We start from the raw sequence: 15,188 nt of genomic DNA on the forward strand, positions 1-15,188 counted from the left end.
AAGATGTGCAGGTCAAACAGTATAAAAAATAAGGAGCTTAGGTTTACCATTTGGGGTTCTAAACACCTGGTCCCCTACTCTGGGGAGCTGAAAGCTGGAGTTCATTTGTTCTCACATTTAATTCATTTGTAATGGGATGCCTATTGGAGATTGTTAAATTTTTTAAAGTTGGAAAACCACAATTTTGGGGATTGCAAACAGTTTCTGAATTATCTTTGTGTAAAGCCTTCTGTGACAGTTTGTGTGCTTGGTTTCAAGAAAAAGAAACCAAGGCTGAATAGCTTAGGCTGAAAATGAATTTTGGGGGAGGATAATGGAAGGATATCAGCTCACAGAATGGACAGGGAAAGCTGAATAATTCAGGTTGGAAAATGGGCAGAAACCAAGGGTGGCTGGGCAGCAGTCAGCCCAGGATGTGGGGCCATTGCTTCAGGACACCACTACTATTGCTAGACTCAGCTGCTGCTGGACAGAGCTCCTACTGCTGGACAGAGCCATTTTTGTTGGACCTTTTTTAACCCTGGTTCATTGCCTTGCATATGGCTGTGGTGGACATAGGACTTGTGATATTGTGATTTATAATAAGAAATACATACCTAGTTTTTGTCTTATTCTTGGCACAGACCTCTTAAAACCCTTGGAATTTCCTAAGCAATAAACATGTCTTTTGTTATGTTAATTAGCTAAGTTTTGGACTATCTCTAGGTAATCCAAGGATGGGGTTGGTTGCCAGGGGACCCAACAATGTTACTAGAGGGTTGGAACTTTTGGCCCTACTCCCTCCCTCTTGAGAGAGGAGAGGAGCTAGAGATTGTTTCAAATATCAATGGCCAATGGTTTGGTCAACCATGCTTATGCAATGAAGCTTCCATAAAAACCCAGAAGGACAGGGTTTGAAGAGCTTCCAAGTTGGTGAACACATGAAGTGTCTGGGAGATTGATGCACTCAAAAAGCACAGAAGCTCTGTTTGTTTTCTTCATACCTTGTGCTATACATCTCTCCCATCTGGCTGTTCCTGAGTTGTATCCTTTTATAACAAACTGGTAATCTAGTTGTTTTCCTGAGTTCTGTGAACTGTTCTAGCAAGTTAGTCAAACCCAAGGAAAGTGTTGTGGGAACCTCCAATCTATAGCTGGTGGGTCAGAAACCAGGTGACAACTTGTACTTTCAAATGGTGTCTGAAGAGGGGGTGGTCTTATTGGGCCAAGTCCTTAATTTTTGGGATGTGATACTATCTTCAAACATATAGTGTCAGGATTGAGTTAATTGGTTGGTGGTGGTGGGAAAAAATACACATATTAGAGGACCATATGTTGATAACTCATTCAGAGTACGTACAATATCCTATAGGGCTGCACCCGTATCACAGAATAGTGTTTCCAAGCCAGCATTGTAACTGAGGATTTAGTGGATGGTTGCAACATTACATAACTTTCTTTGGGTAATGGGGTGTGTTATAGTACCATTGAATTCCATGGACATCTCTTCTTATAAAGTGAAACTCTTGGTCAGAAAATATGTTCTATGGGATATAATTGTGTATAGGCATACAGTAAGTCCACTAATGGATCTCCTGGCAGAATCATGTTGGATGATGGAGAGAAAGGAAATTCACATTCACAAGTCAGTGTCTATTTTGGTGAGAACAAATTGATGCCCCTCCATGATGGGAGGGGGTCCAATATAAGCACTGTCTACAATCTCACCCCTCTGGAGTACAATGCCCCATCAAGATTCTGAGTAGGGTTTTGCTGGTGAGCTGGAGGTTATGTTTTCTTTCTTTTTTTTTTTTTTTTTAACCTAACCGGAGCATTGTTTCCATCAGCAGGTTACGATGTTGCTGATTGAGATGTGATACTCTGTAGAGAGGAAGGATTGATGATGTGGGAGAGAGAGGTTATGATTGCAGGAGTAGAGTCCCTTGCCGAAGTAAGCAGGGATGAGTACCAGTGCACAAGTGAAGGGCTGCTGATACAGGATCAGGAATGATCCATTCATTTCAACAGAGGGAAGGGAGAGCAGGTGTGTACAGATGTTTATCATTTGCTTCTATTTTTCCAGTGAAATGAAGCATGAAGTTATCAGCAAAAAATGGGGATAGGGAGAGGGGCTATCAGAGGAGATAATAGATTTAGTGGAGAAGAGAGAAAAAGGTGTGAAATAGTATCTCAAAAAGTGGGAAAGCAAATTTACTATGGAAAAATTATGATTGCTGGGCAGTTTTCATGATCATAAGTTTATGAGTTTTTTTGCAGCTGTGTCTCCCTGTGCAGTGTGGGCATGGAGTTAGACGTGTCCCGGCTAACTCAGAGAATCAACAGGGAGGCTGGAAAACCAGGTGTGGAAAATAGTAATCAGTGGAGGCTCAGCGGAATGAACGTTTGGGCCAGAGTGTGGGCACTATCACTGATGTACAGTGTTGCTGTCACTACCTATGGCTGCCAGTGGACACTGTCACCATGAGCTAACTCTACCCACTGGACAAGGGTTCCAGGGCTTTCCAACTCTGCAGCTACCACAGAGCTAATCTCTCTGACCTTTGGTCTTTATTCCACTTTCTCGTGATTTAAAATATTGACTGGGGCTAGGACTGCCACTGGCTTAAGTAGAGCCTTCACATGTAAATTCCTCTGCCAGAATATTGTTGTAATAAATATACAAATCAAGGATGACTACATGTGCACAGCATGCCTGGAGTTGAGTAGTGAAAACAGACATAGCAGCAGCCCTGTTCTTGTGTGTATCCTTGATTTGGCTGCCAAGGTGTGGAAAGGATGAGAATCAGCCACATTTAGTGTCTGTGGACCTCTACAAGGGGGTTCCCCCAAATTGGGAAGGAGCTTTGGATTCTGCTTGGCAATCAAATGAAAATGTCTGATATACTTCTAGAGTTTAGGAGCTTCTCGTGGATAACTCCTTTTAATCAGGCAAATATAAGCACAAACCTACCATGTGTTGAGGAAGATATGAACTAATAAAGTAATTCTAATATAAATGAGTAGATGTTGTCTTCTGTCTAGTAACACAAGTTGAATGTTATCTTTAGCAGTTAGATTCTTTCCACTTCAATGTGGATTTGTGCTATGTTTCAAAGTTTTCGCTTTTTTCTTGGGAGATATGGATGTCTTTTTGACCTAGATTTGTTCATAGGAGACTGGACTGTGTCAGGAGGGATATTAAGCTTGACCAGAGGATTGACTTTGAAAAGTACCAGGACTGGGCTTAGCACAGTGTTACCTGGGCTGTGGTAGTGATGTTTCTCATTGGTCTCATTTAAGATGGAATAAACTCACATTTTAGAAATTATTGATAAATACAGTGATTGCTTTTGGGGGCCACAGGGGCCACATTGCATCTTGTTCCTGAAAAGGATGATGTTTCCACTGTCATTTTGTCCTAGGGTGGGAAATGAGACAGGGAGGGAGGACTTTCTTGTCATTCCCTCGTCTGGAACTGGAATGGGGCGAGGGCCTCAGGCAGAAGAAGGTTTGGAAATTCTTATGTGGAAGTTGAGCTGTCATCTCCCCCTTTCCCCAATACATAGAAACCTGAGAGGAAATAGGCAGAGGAATGGAGTCAAATATAGGTCAGGGACCCTGAGGGTATCCACATGGAGCAGCAAATGAAAGTGACTTGTGTGGTCACTCGGTCTCTCAGAGTCTTGTTAATGTATCTGTTAAATGCTGTACACCTGCTCTTAGCAGGGCATTGGGCAGTTGGGGTGGGGGTTCGCACTGGAGTTGAAATTATATGGAGTGAGTGACAACAAACCAATTAAAAGATGGCAAGAGGCAACCTGGAGAATGATGGATGGAAAAATTTCATGTCCACAGGACAGATCTTGGGACATGTTAACCTTCTCTGGGAATGTCCAGAAATTACTTCATGAGAGTAAATATGAAAAAATAAGGGATTCCCCAAGATCCATAGGGCTGGGGGCTTAGATTCTTTGTATTAGAACTTTAAAGAGAAATGCCATCTTGAAGGCTAAAGAGTTTGGGAACCCAGAGGTGGCACATTTAATAAACACACACTTTTACTGATCTTCTAGCATGGGATAGGCACTTTCTTTCAAGCACATGAGACAGACACTTAAATAAGATGCATTATTTTCCTCCTTCAATACCTAGCATGGGATCTCAGATTATCTTTTCATGCAAGGGAGGTAAGGGCTCCAAAGTTATGTTATAACCAACATCTAAGTGTCAGATTTCTTCATCTTCCCTATCCCTGTCTCCTCCAGTGGATTTTCTACAGCATTCAGTTGGGCTGATACTGGCCATGGTGCAGTGCAGCCACATTAACATTCTGGTCATACCCAGAGTTTCCCCTTCCCTGTCTGTGATATGTGGCTACCTGCAGCTTCGGTATTGTAATCACAGACGCTGGGAGGGAATGGGCTGGGCAGTAAGGGGGTTGTCTGCCCCCAAAAGACCTGGAAAGCTCCTTTGCCTTCTGGGGGTTTCAGGGACAAGGGCCAGAGTTCAGTATCTGTGCAGCCAATCCTGAGGCCTGCAGAGAATCCTACAGAGGAAGCTTCCCTAATTTATGAAAGACAATAGCTGTCTTTTATTGGGTCCCATGATGCAACAAATGTTCTTCACATAGTATCTTATGTGACCCACAACACTTTAACTCCATGAAGTAGGTGAGAAAAGTGAAGAGAGAGTTTAACCAAATTGTTCAAGGTCACAGGACAATTAATGAAAACTGAATCGGAATTTAAACTTTTATCTTTCTGAGCCAAATTCCTGAGAGCCTCCAGGACTGGGAGAGAATACATTTCTGTTGTTTTAAGCCATGCAGTTTGTGGTAGTTTGTTACAGCAGCCCTAGAAAACCAATTTATCCCCACAACAAAGAATTATCTGGTCCAAGATGTCAGTAGTGTCACTGCTGAGAAACCTTGCCTTAAGAAAACACTCCACTTCCCTACTCTTACTTAGCAAGCATTCTGCCCCCTTCCTCCCCTTCCCAGGGGCTGCTGAACCTTCCAGGGAAGTTGGGAGCATTTATGCCTGTATCCAGAACAGGGGGAGAGCAGGCTGTTTCAGTGAGTAAAAACCAGGTTTTTAAAGTGTTGAACCTGGTTAGTCCATCTGGCAACTTAATTAGCCTTGATCCAACTCAGGAGTGAGGGATCCTGGCTGGAACTGTGCTGAGAGATTGTGATATTGTTTTCATAGAGCAAGACCCTGGGTCTCTTCCCAGCCTAGGCTAGAAATTTCTGGCTTTCAGTACTTGGCTGGGTGGGCTGAAGTTTCCTGTAGGATGTCACATTCCATTTTATTAGTCTCCATTTTCCTCCTAAGGCTTAGGGCTGTGTTTCACCCTGAACCAGAGTCATATTTTTTGAGAATTGGAAAAGAAAACATTCTCCCAGATTGTAGCCTAGAAAAGTGGTGTGGTAGGAAGACCAATCTTCCTCGGAGCAAATGAAACAAACCTTCAGTGCACTTTGCTGATTCATTGTCTGGTAAAGTGCTATTGCTACAAATGTACTCTCTGATCCTGGATAACCCACTCACCTCTTGGATGTAAAACCCATTTCATTAACGAGTTTGGCATTTGCAGAGCTGTGCTCTGGTTTCCTCATAGGCTGGGATAGTAAGGTGAATAATAAAGGCAATGTTTCTTGCTTGGCCTTGGTGGGGTCCACCTTCTATGCGTATGAATATTTTAATGACATGGTGTCCCCAGGCAAAGACACAAAACACAAAAAGACCTGCTCAAAATGGTAGGTGGCTGGCATGGACTTGAGAGCTAGCAACTCTCAAAATCGGTGCAGAGGTTTTAAAAATGGATTCTTCTCATTCAGTGAGCAGAGTTTGAGGTGCGTTAAATAATGGCTCAAGAATGAGCCATGACTCAATTGAGCAATGGTCAATGAGAAGTGGATCTTCCAGGAATGGCATTCCCAGATCCCTTAGAGGAAAGTGAGTATGACCTTGACTTTGTTAACATGCTTTGTTGGCATTGGGATAGCTGTTTTAGCTGGCTTGCCCAGGGCAGGACTACATGTTCTATTCATTTTGTACACTCTCTCTCTATCTTCCCAATGCTCTGGTGTCTGGTGGACATTCAGTGATGCTTTTTATTGGCACTGAAACTGGTGGTTTGGTTGTCATATCTAGTTCCTTCTGGGCCCACCCTCTAGCATCTTTATGCCTCAGTATATTTACAGGAAAAAAGGGGTGAGTAAGAAGGGGCCTGTAGGTGGATTTGCAATGTGGAGTTGCTAAGGGGATGCTTCCTAGCATCATGATACTCCATTTCTTGACCCTTGACATGGGCCAGTTGATTTCTGAGGTGTCATTTTGAGATGCTTGACAATCTAATGCTTCCCGTAAGATACTTACTTGTGGTTACTTAGTTCTCATAATAGCAGGATTTACATAGCAGGAAGTGCTGGAGACAGGTTTGCTACTTACTAGCGGTGTGACCATGGGCAAGTCACTTAACCTCTGGAGACATGTGTTTGCCCATCAGTCAGACAGGAGTGGGGTCTGTGTTGCCTATTTCCAAGGATTCTGTGAGCATCAACATTTTTTTTATTATTATGTTATGTTAATCACCATACATTACATCATTAGTTTTTGATGTAGTGTTCTGTGATTCATTGTTTGTGCATAACACCCAGTGCTCCATGCAGAATGTGCTGTGAACATCAAATTTGATAAGGCATGTGAAGGGGCTTTGGAAATGGCCAGGCATTATTTAAAGGTCAAGCACAATTATGAATAAATTCTGATTTGTTTTTAAATGTTCATGGTTTGCTGTGATCCTTTTCCTAGTCAGCCCTGCCTTTTATGCCAGCGACAATCGAGTACTTTCCTGGGTGGTCTGATTGTTTTTCTTTTTCTTTTACTGTTATCCTGCTTGCTCTTCAGTGATCTGGCTCCAATTTCACGATCTTGAGATGGGTTCTTTCCGTGAATATGTTTACTTCTCCTTGTCATTAATTAGGATGAGGACAATGACTTATGCCCAGAGACACAGATGCCAAGGCATAGAATTTGAAAGTGCCACAGTATTTCTCCATCTTGAGGTAACGCCTTCCACTTGTGCCTGGGTTTAATTTATGATTTAAAAACAGTCTTTGGGGCACCTGGGTGGCTCAGTTGTTAAGTGTCTGCCTTCGGCTCAGGTCATGATCCCGGGGTCCTGGGATCGAGCTCCGCATCAGGGTCCCTGCTCCGCGGGAAGCCTGCTTCTCCCTCTCCCACTCTGCCTGCTTGTGTTCCCTCTCTCACTGTGTCTCTCTCTGTCAAATAAAGAAATAAAATCTTAAAAAAATAAAACAGTCTGTTTGCAGCCTTTTGTGGCAAATTCATGGTTAAATCTGCATCTGCTGCAGAGCAATTGGTAGCACTAGTGAGCAAGGGGGTTTGATAACCTGGTCCTGGGGTTTCTGGTGCTTAAGAAATGGTTGAGAGGCTTGAAGGGGGCATTGCTGTAGTCTGCTAATCTACATCACTGCCATCTGGGTATCTGCATATATAAGAACTGTGTATGGATTTCCCTCCCCCCTTATGACAATACAGGACAGCAACATGTTGGTTTCTTTCTTTCTTTTCTGAGCCTAGTTGAAATCATTCATCTGTTTTCCTTCTGGAACCTCATGGCCAATGGTCTCACCATAGCCACTGGGCTGTCCTACCTTCCATCCACATCATCTCTTCTTTCCACTGTTCTGTCAAGGTATGGGGAGATGAGCCAGAATGGACAAGGTGCAGCCACCCTCTGGGGCCCTCAGTGACCTGGGGGCCTGTATCTGGAGCAGAGTGATAGGAAGAAGCAGGAGTGTGGCTGCTTGGCCTGGAACTCAGTGATGAGCACATTCCCTGGCTAGTTCCCCTCAGAGGGGTGCTGGGGACTCCTTTTCTAATTCTGACTGACATGGTCTTTGGGCCACCCAGTGGGCCAGTAGAAGGTATTCATTGATATGGGGCTATGGCATCCACCCTGGGATTCCCGAATTCTTTGACTTTCCTGAAACTTACTACCCAAATTTAGGAGTCAAATCATTCACCCACCTTTGCCTTTCTGCAGGTGGCAGAAGTTTTGGTTGATTTGAACAAGGGATTCATTGACTGAAATATATACTGGAAAATGCATCAGTGCTTCAAGATATTCAGAAATAACAAACACAGATTTACATAATGCTCTTTCAGGGGAAAAGTTTCTCTCACATAAATTATCTTCACAACTCTGTTAGATAGGAAGGGTGAGAATTGTAATGTCTTTTTACGGTCAAGAAAATAGAGGCTCAGAGGTTGATTAGCACAGGTTACATCTCTAGTAAGCAAAAGAACCCAACCTGTACTTAACAACTTTCATTTCTGAGATCAGGGCCCTTTCCTTTATAGGATCTTGGGATGGTTGGACCATGGGAAGGAAAGGAAAGGGTAAATTGGGCAGAAAAGCTAGCAGGTTTAATTTCAGTTCTGCTTCAGTCAATTTATATAATTGAGTACATTGGAGGCCAAGAGTTTTGCTCCGTGTTATTTTAGGAATTCCTAATCTTTATCCTTTTTAGGATAGTGGTGTGCAACCCTTTTAAAAATTTTATTTTATTTTTACTTTTTTAAGGCAAAAGACTTCCCTCTTTGGTCAAATGAATGGAGTATGATATAAAAATCCCAATATATGAAACTTAAATCGAATGGTTGTGATTGAAGTGGGTGTGAAATCTTTCCCGATCCATCTCCTCTTGCCCCTCAGGTGCCTTGAGATGGCTTTGAAAGCTTGAAGAAATGAGGATGGAACTTCCAGGTTAAAGGGGTTTTGTTTTCTCTCTTTCATTTCTTCTTCTCTAGTTTGGTCACCTGTCTATGCTCTAGCTGTCTTCTCCGAAAAGTTACCAAAGGCCTAACGGCATTCTCCCGTCTTGGCACCCAGGACCTGTGAGGATTCTGCTTTTGTTATACATTCTAACAAAGGCACAAGAAGAAAGGTGGTAGATATCAGCCCTTGTGTTATTCAACTGTTCTTTATTTCTGTTATGTCCAGAAAACAGAGGGCATTGCATTCGGTCCAAGGTCACCTCCATTGTCAGACAGTTGGTCAATGAGCCAAGCCCTCGAACCTATTCTGGGCAGTCAGCATCCTTTCTGGGCATCAAATTCTCCTGAGTCAGTGGCACAAAGCACCGAACCATGGCCCAAAGTTCTCCAGCTACATATGGGCTATGGGTGTGCTAAACATCTGCTTGCCACCATCCACACTGGGATACCTATTTAAGCCCAGATGATTAGTGCCCAATTGCTAAATGATCTAGACACAGCTTTTCCCTGCACAATTATAGCATTTCCTAAAAGTCTTTATAAGCTCTGGGATGACAAGGAATCCCTGTTGGCTGCGCTTTGTTCCCTCTACTTGTGGGTTATTTCCCTACCTTGAGCCTGGGTGGTTTTCTGTGGAATTAGGGAGGAAGCTCATGCTTTATTGGCTATTTAGCTAGGCATATGGGCTTCTCAGTAAAGTAATCACTGGATAGATAGACTTTCTTGCAAATTCTTGTTCGTATGACTTTTGTGTTTCCTCCTTGTGTTTCAGCATCTCTTAATAGAGGACAACAAACTCAGCTCTCTCCTTATATGGGGAAGTAATGACATGATTTTGAACACTCTCTTCACCCTCTTGCTAGCTCTGCATTCCACCACCTGCTTGCCAAGGAAGGCTTACCAATGCATGGAGTATTAATTGGGTTACTTGAGACAGATTGGCCAGCCCCTTTCAAGGAGACCCCAAACTCTTATGAAATTCCACCATATTTCTTACTCCTGGAATACATGCTTAAATAGGTAGGAGTCAAGCCCTACACTGGGAGGATGTGGGTGACTCCACTTGGGTCTTCCATCCTTCTGTCCTTCTGTTGGGTCATGTGCTCCAATTCAGCTTTATCCAAAAAGTCCTGTGTTTTGGAGCTCTTAGACTGTTTTGCAGTTATGTATAAAACTGTGTTTTCTCCATTGAGCTCCATTGTGAGTACTCTCCTTCTACTGAGAATTCCAGAGGGAAAAGGTGAGAAGTATAATTTGGGCATAAAAAATCTACCTCAAACCCTAACATTGCAAAGAACCTAAATGGCTTCTAAAATTCCACAGCCTCTGGAGAACATTCTTTTTGTTGTTGGGTTTTGGAGTTCAGGTCACCTTCAGTTACTCACTTTCAATTACTTTTTAATATTGCAAGGAATGATCACAGACAGCCTGTGTGGTAGGTTTCAAATCATCTTAGTGCCCCCAAAACTCTCTCTCTGACTCTGGACAACTGAATGTTCCCTACTCAAGTTTCTCAAAGCCATGTGGCCACCTCAGCCATCAGACCTGCCACTGTTCTTTGTCTCATTAGGCTAAGTGGTCACAGGTGTTTTGTGAATGGCCACTTTGCCCAAGTTTATAAAGAGATGAAAAATGGGAAGGTGAGGTGATGCAGTGACCTCAGTGTAGAAAGCTAATCAGGATCATTTGGAACAAGTAAGCAATATTCCTTTCCTGAGAGTTTTTCTCTGATTGATCTAAGTCATTCTTCCTTGAAAAATTTCATTAGCAGTACAAAAATTTACTCCAGCAGTACAATAAATTAGTGACATGGAATCTCCTTAAGCTGTGGTAAGAGAAGCAGGCATGGCTATTGCTGGGTCAAAATTATTTTGTCAAAATGAATTCATGGAGGAAAATGACAGGGGAGGGGAAGATACTTCGAACTCCCTCCTCACTCTTTAATTTCTGATTTCCCTCAACCTCTCAAGGAAGCCTCCATCTGGGGAACTCTCAATTCTCTAAGTAGGGCAGCCCTGCCTTAGTTGTAAAGTAGATGAGGTGTCTGTGGTCCCCCTTCTGTTGCCCCTTATCCCCTCTGTGTTGTCACCCTCTTCTCCTCTCATGATGTTCCTAGTGACATCTTCCTTTCTCCTTTCTTGCCTGTCAGAAAAGTCTCCTGTATCAACCATTTATCCAAATGATGATTTATCTGTCTTAGGGACACCTGCATTTTGATTTTGGTTCTAACTGTGGGTTAGCTAACCTTGTACCCTATTAAAGAAGTCCTGTTACCTACAAGTGAATTTATTGTTTGGGGAGATGAGAAACACTTTCTTGAAGTCCCTGACATTACAATGTTAAGAAAGCATCTCCCCTAATACTTCCTCACTCCACCTGTAAGGATGATCTGCTCATCACTGTTCTTTTCCCACACCATTTCCAAACCCCCTGTTCTTCTGGGTTTCTCCATCCCTAAGGTTGTGTGTGCTTCATCAGGATGTTCCTGATGCCAATCGCATAGCAGCTCCAAGTGTTTTTATAGGATGCCTGCATTGCTATAGGAGCAGCCCAAAGGCTCTTGGGTAGACACTAGCTGATCCACACTTGCCTTCCCCTCTTTGAGGTTTTGTGGCCATAATGTTCCTTTGTAGGACCCTGCCAGCTGCCTCTGCCTGTGGGAAGCAGCTGTGAGATCCCTGACCAAATCAAATTCCTGGAAGACCAGATTTATACACAAGAGAAAGGCAAGTCAGAGCTGATTAGCTCTGTGTGAGTTGTCCCTAAGGCCACATTTCTCTGGCCTCAAATGGAGGCATGCGTACACTGGCTGGGATTACCGAATGGGTACTCTACTTTAGCTGATGGTTGAGTAATATATAGGTAGCTAGTGACGCATTTTGGGATCCATCCAAAAGAGGCAGCTCCCAGTAAATGGAAGGATTGGTTATTACTGTGACTCTAACAGTGAATGCATCACAGAAGCGCCACTTCCGTCAGCCCTCTAAGCTACTGATTGCAGCTGGGCTAATGCATTGCCTCCAAGGAGCATCTATTGATGTGCTGCAGAGGAATTAACTTTGACATAATGGAATTTTGTTTTCGCCACTGCTCATAAAAACAACTGCCTTGAGCAAATGAAAATGTGTGTGGCAATTTGAGCATTTCCAGTAATGACCGCACACGGGCAGAGGGTTCTTATAGAAGGAAATGGCATCCCTGCAGACCAGGGTTGGCTGATGAATGATTAATGAAAAGCAGTGCTACCAAGATGCTGGCTTTGGAAAGATAAGGGAGAATGATGGTGTGAGCTGGAGGGGAGGGGAACTGCGTGGAAAGGCATGCTTCACGTATGGGCAGGATTCCAAGGAATTTGCCTGGTGCCAGTGACTTAGAATCATTGCAGGGGAGTATGACCAGGATCAGTTGCCCTGCAGTTGGCAAAAGAAGAGGCCTACTCAGAACCTTCCCTCCCCTTGCCTCTTCTTGGAGACCCTGACCTTCCCTCTTGAGACAAGGCATGGTGCCTTCCCTCAACTCCACTCTTCTGCCCTGTGTACCCGCCCCCCCGCCCCGGGTCGGTCACCTCTTCTTTCAGAGACAAAGTCTCTTGGCTCTATTTCCCTGCAATCTCACTCTCCATTTCCCTAACTATTTGCTAAAATTCTGAGGATACCACTGCCATTTCGATCATTACTACTTACCAGTCCCTGGGTAACAGAATGTTCCCTACAAAGCCCCATGAGGGGCCCCAGATTCCAACTCCACTCACTCCTACCCTCTGTGTTCAGGTAAGGCCCTTAGGTGATTTCTGTACTTGGTCTGGCCTGCAACCTGGTACCATAATAAAATTCTGAGGTCACCCCTTGAGTCTCCATCTGTCTCACCCCTGGCATAGTCAAGCATTCAGAGAAGGAATCTGGGTTATTTTTGAATATATTTTACAAGGCCAGAATTCTGTGCGCTGGGGTCAGAAGAACTCTGAGCCCCAGGGGTGGGCCCTTTAGTTCCTGTACCCACAGAGAGGGGCCAACAGCTGCACTGGGATTTCGTGAAGGGCGATGTCCTGAGGGAGCCTGTGTCCTCAGTTGCATTCCTCCCTGTGCTAGGGGATGACTCAGGCCGGCTTACTTCTGCCCATACACTGGCAGCTTGATAGAAGTGCCCTTCACTGGAAGAGAGTAGTGTGGCTACTTAAGTGCACTGGGCGGGCGGGACCATGCAATGCATTCAACCTCAATCCATTTGTTTTATGGTTCAAAGTGGTCTTGGCTCTTCTTTCCACATAAGTATCCTTCTTCTATGTAATGATAGGGACTGAGAACAAAAGTGGGCTTATCACAAAGCAAAAGAAATCAAGTGAAATATGACCAGAATGTATTTTTTTTCTTCCCTCTCTCACTGAAAGTAATATTATACATGGTGGGAGGAAGACAGTGGCATTTGCAGTGCTCTTGCTGTCTTAAGTCATATTTGAAAGAAGCATGGAGACTTCTTTTTCTCATACTCATTGCAGTACTATCACAAACTCCAGCCCATATGCCTGCTCTGATGAGAAGACTAAAGACCTGTTAATGTCATTTGTTTTGTTTCTAAGCAGTAGGTGACAGGAGAGCTAAATATTCTCTCCGAGTTGATGCAGTGGTTCCAAAGGCACAGGGACCAAATGGCTGTAGTGACCTTGCTTTTTATGTTCAATTAAATGGAGCAGAGATAAGATCTATATTGTTTCTGAAGTGTTGAGATCCACAGATGGGGTGAGAAATTTCCTTGCCTGGGCCACTGGGAAAAACAAATGAAACACACTGGGAATTCAAATGTGTCCCCTCGAGTCTCATTTTTCACTCAAACCCTGAGATGCTCTTGTTTGATAACAAGGTTTGGCTTGGGGAGTTGGGGGCACAGGGTCATGGGTGGTGATTCATGGGCTTATATTTGCTTGTGGATAATGCTGTGAACAAGTAGTCTATTGAATATCAATTACCCGTAGGACACTCTGGTGGTGGGTGCTAGAGGAGTTATAAAAAGGCATAGATGTTTCTGCCTTCAACGATTAGAAAATCTTGTTTGGAAGCAAAGCAGCTGCTCATTGAAAGAGATCAGTACTGAGAACAAATGCCAAGTGTGGCAGGATTGAGTTGCCACTAACCTCTCCTTCCTTAGGATTCTAGGGGCTAGAGAAATCATTAAAGCAACCTTAGCTAAATGGGAAATGAGGTACTGATGTATCACTCTGGGCAATAACCCCAAATATTGCTTCTGATGAGTTGTACTGGGGAATATGAAATAGATCCGAGGTCATGGTGAGGACTCACTGCTCCCACCCTAGTATGACTGGACCTCTACAAGTAATTCTAAATGCTCTCACCAATAAGCTGAATGGTCAGGGATGACAGAGAAGAGTGGACTGTTCCCATGTGCATACTGCACGGGGGGCAGGAAGTGGAGGAGAAACTGTCACTGTCCACAGGAAAAACAACAGTGACATCAACAATAGACCCAGTTTCTGATTTTGAGCACAATTAACATGCTTCCTAGTAAAACATTGGTCCATGAATGTCAGGTTTCATTCAGATTCTAACCCTTCCTCTCCTGGAGCCTTTAGAGACAGAGCTTGGAATTGCTTCTTCTAATAATCCTTCACATGGAAAGGGAGCTCTTGAGTGGAAATATGAAATATGAAGAGATGACAACAATGTGTCAAATGTATTATAATCATAGATCGATGGTGGGGGACGGGGAGAAAAAGCTCTAGGCTGGCACAGGAGTGGGGACAGTCTGGGAGGTCTCCTGGAAAGGTTGGTTTTGAGTTGACTTAAAGGTGGGGATAGGATAAGGGGGATCAGACCTGCCAGGTGGTGGATAAGGGTGTAGGTGCCCCTTCAGGTCAGGATGCTACTTCTTTGGCACCTCTTTGCTAAGCTCCACAATCTCAGTCTCATTTTCTAATTTTTGTTAGCACCATCTTATTTTTTCATTTTTTCCCACTCAGAACTCTGAACTTCGGCAATTCTGCAATCCCATGAGGACCCCCAATAAAGTGGTCTGACTTTCTTTTCACTGCCTCTCATCCTTTCATACCCTCTCTCCACTTCCAGCTTAAATTCTATGATCATTTCTTAAATCTCTTCTTTATATGTACCTTCTGTTCCCTTGTCCTTCACCCCCTTTATGGTTTTAGTAAAACCACACCCTGGATAAATCTTTCTGTCCATCTCTTCTGTGTCTATGCCTGCACAGTTGAGTGTTGTTAGAGAAAAATCTCAACCGTGAGCATGGTTTCATTTTGTATTCATGACCATGAACTTCAAATGAGACCCAAACGCTGCCCAGCATCATTATCATAATGTATTTCTCTGGTCCATTTATCCTCCCACTTTCCTAGGTGCTACCTCACCATTTCAAGTCTCCCACAACCCCTCC

Source organism: Eumetopias jubatus, unplaced genomic scaffold (assembly GCF_037043125.1).
Source record: "Eumetopias jubatus isolate StellerSeaLion01/CBP00866 unplaced genomic scaffold, mEumJub1_p1.0 scaffold_12, whole genome shotgun sequence".
NCBI lineage: Eukaryota > Metazoa > Chordata > Mammalia > Carnivora > Otariidae > Eumetopias > Eumetopias jubatus.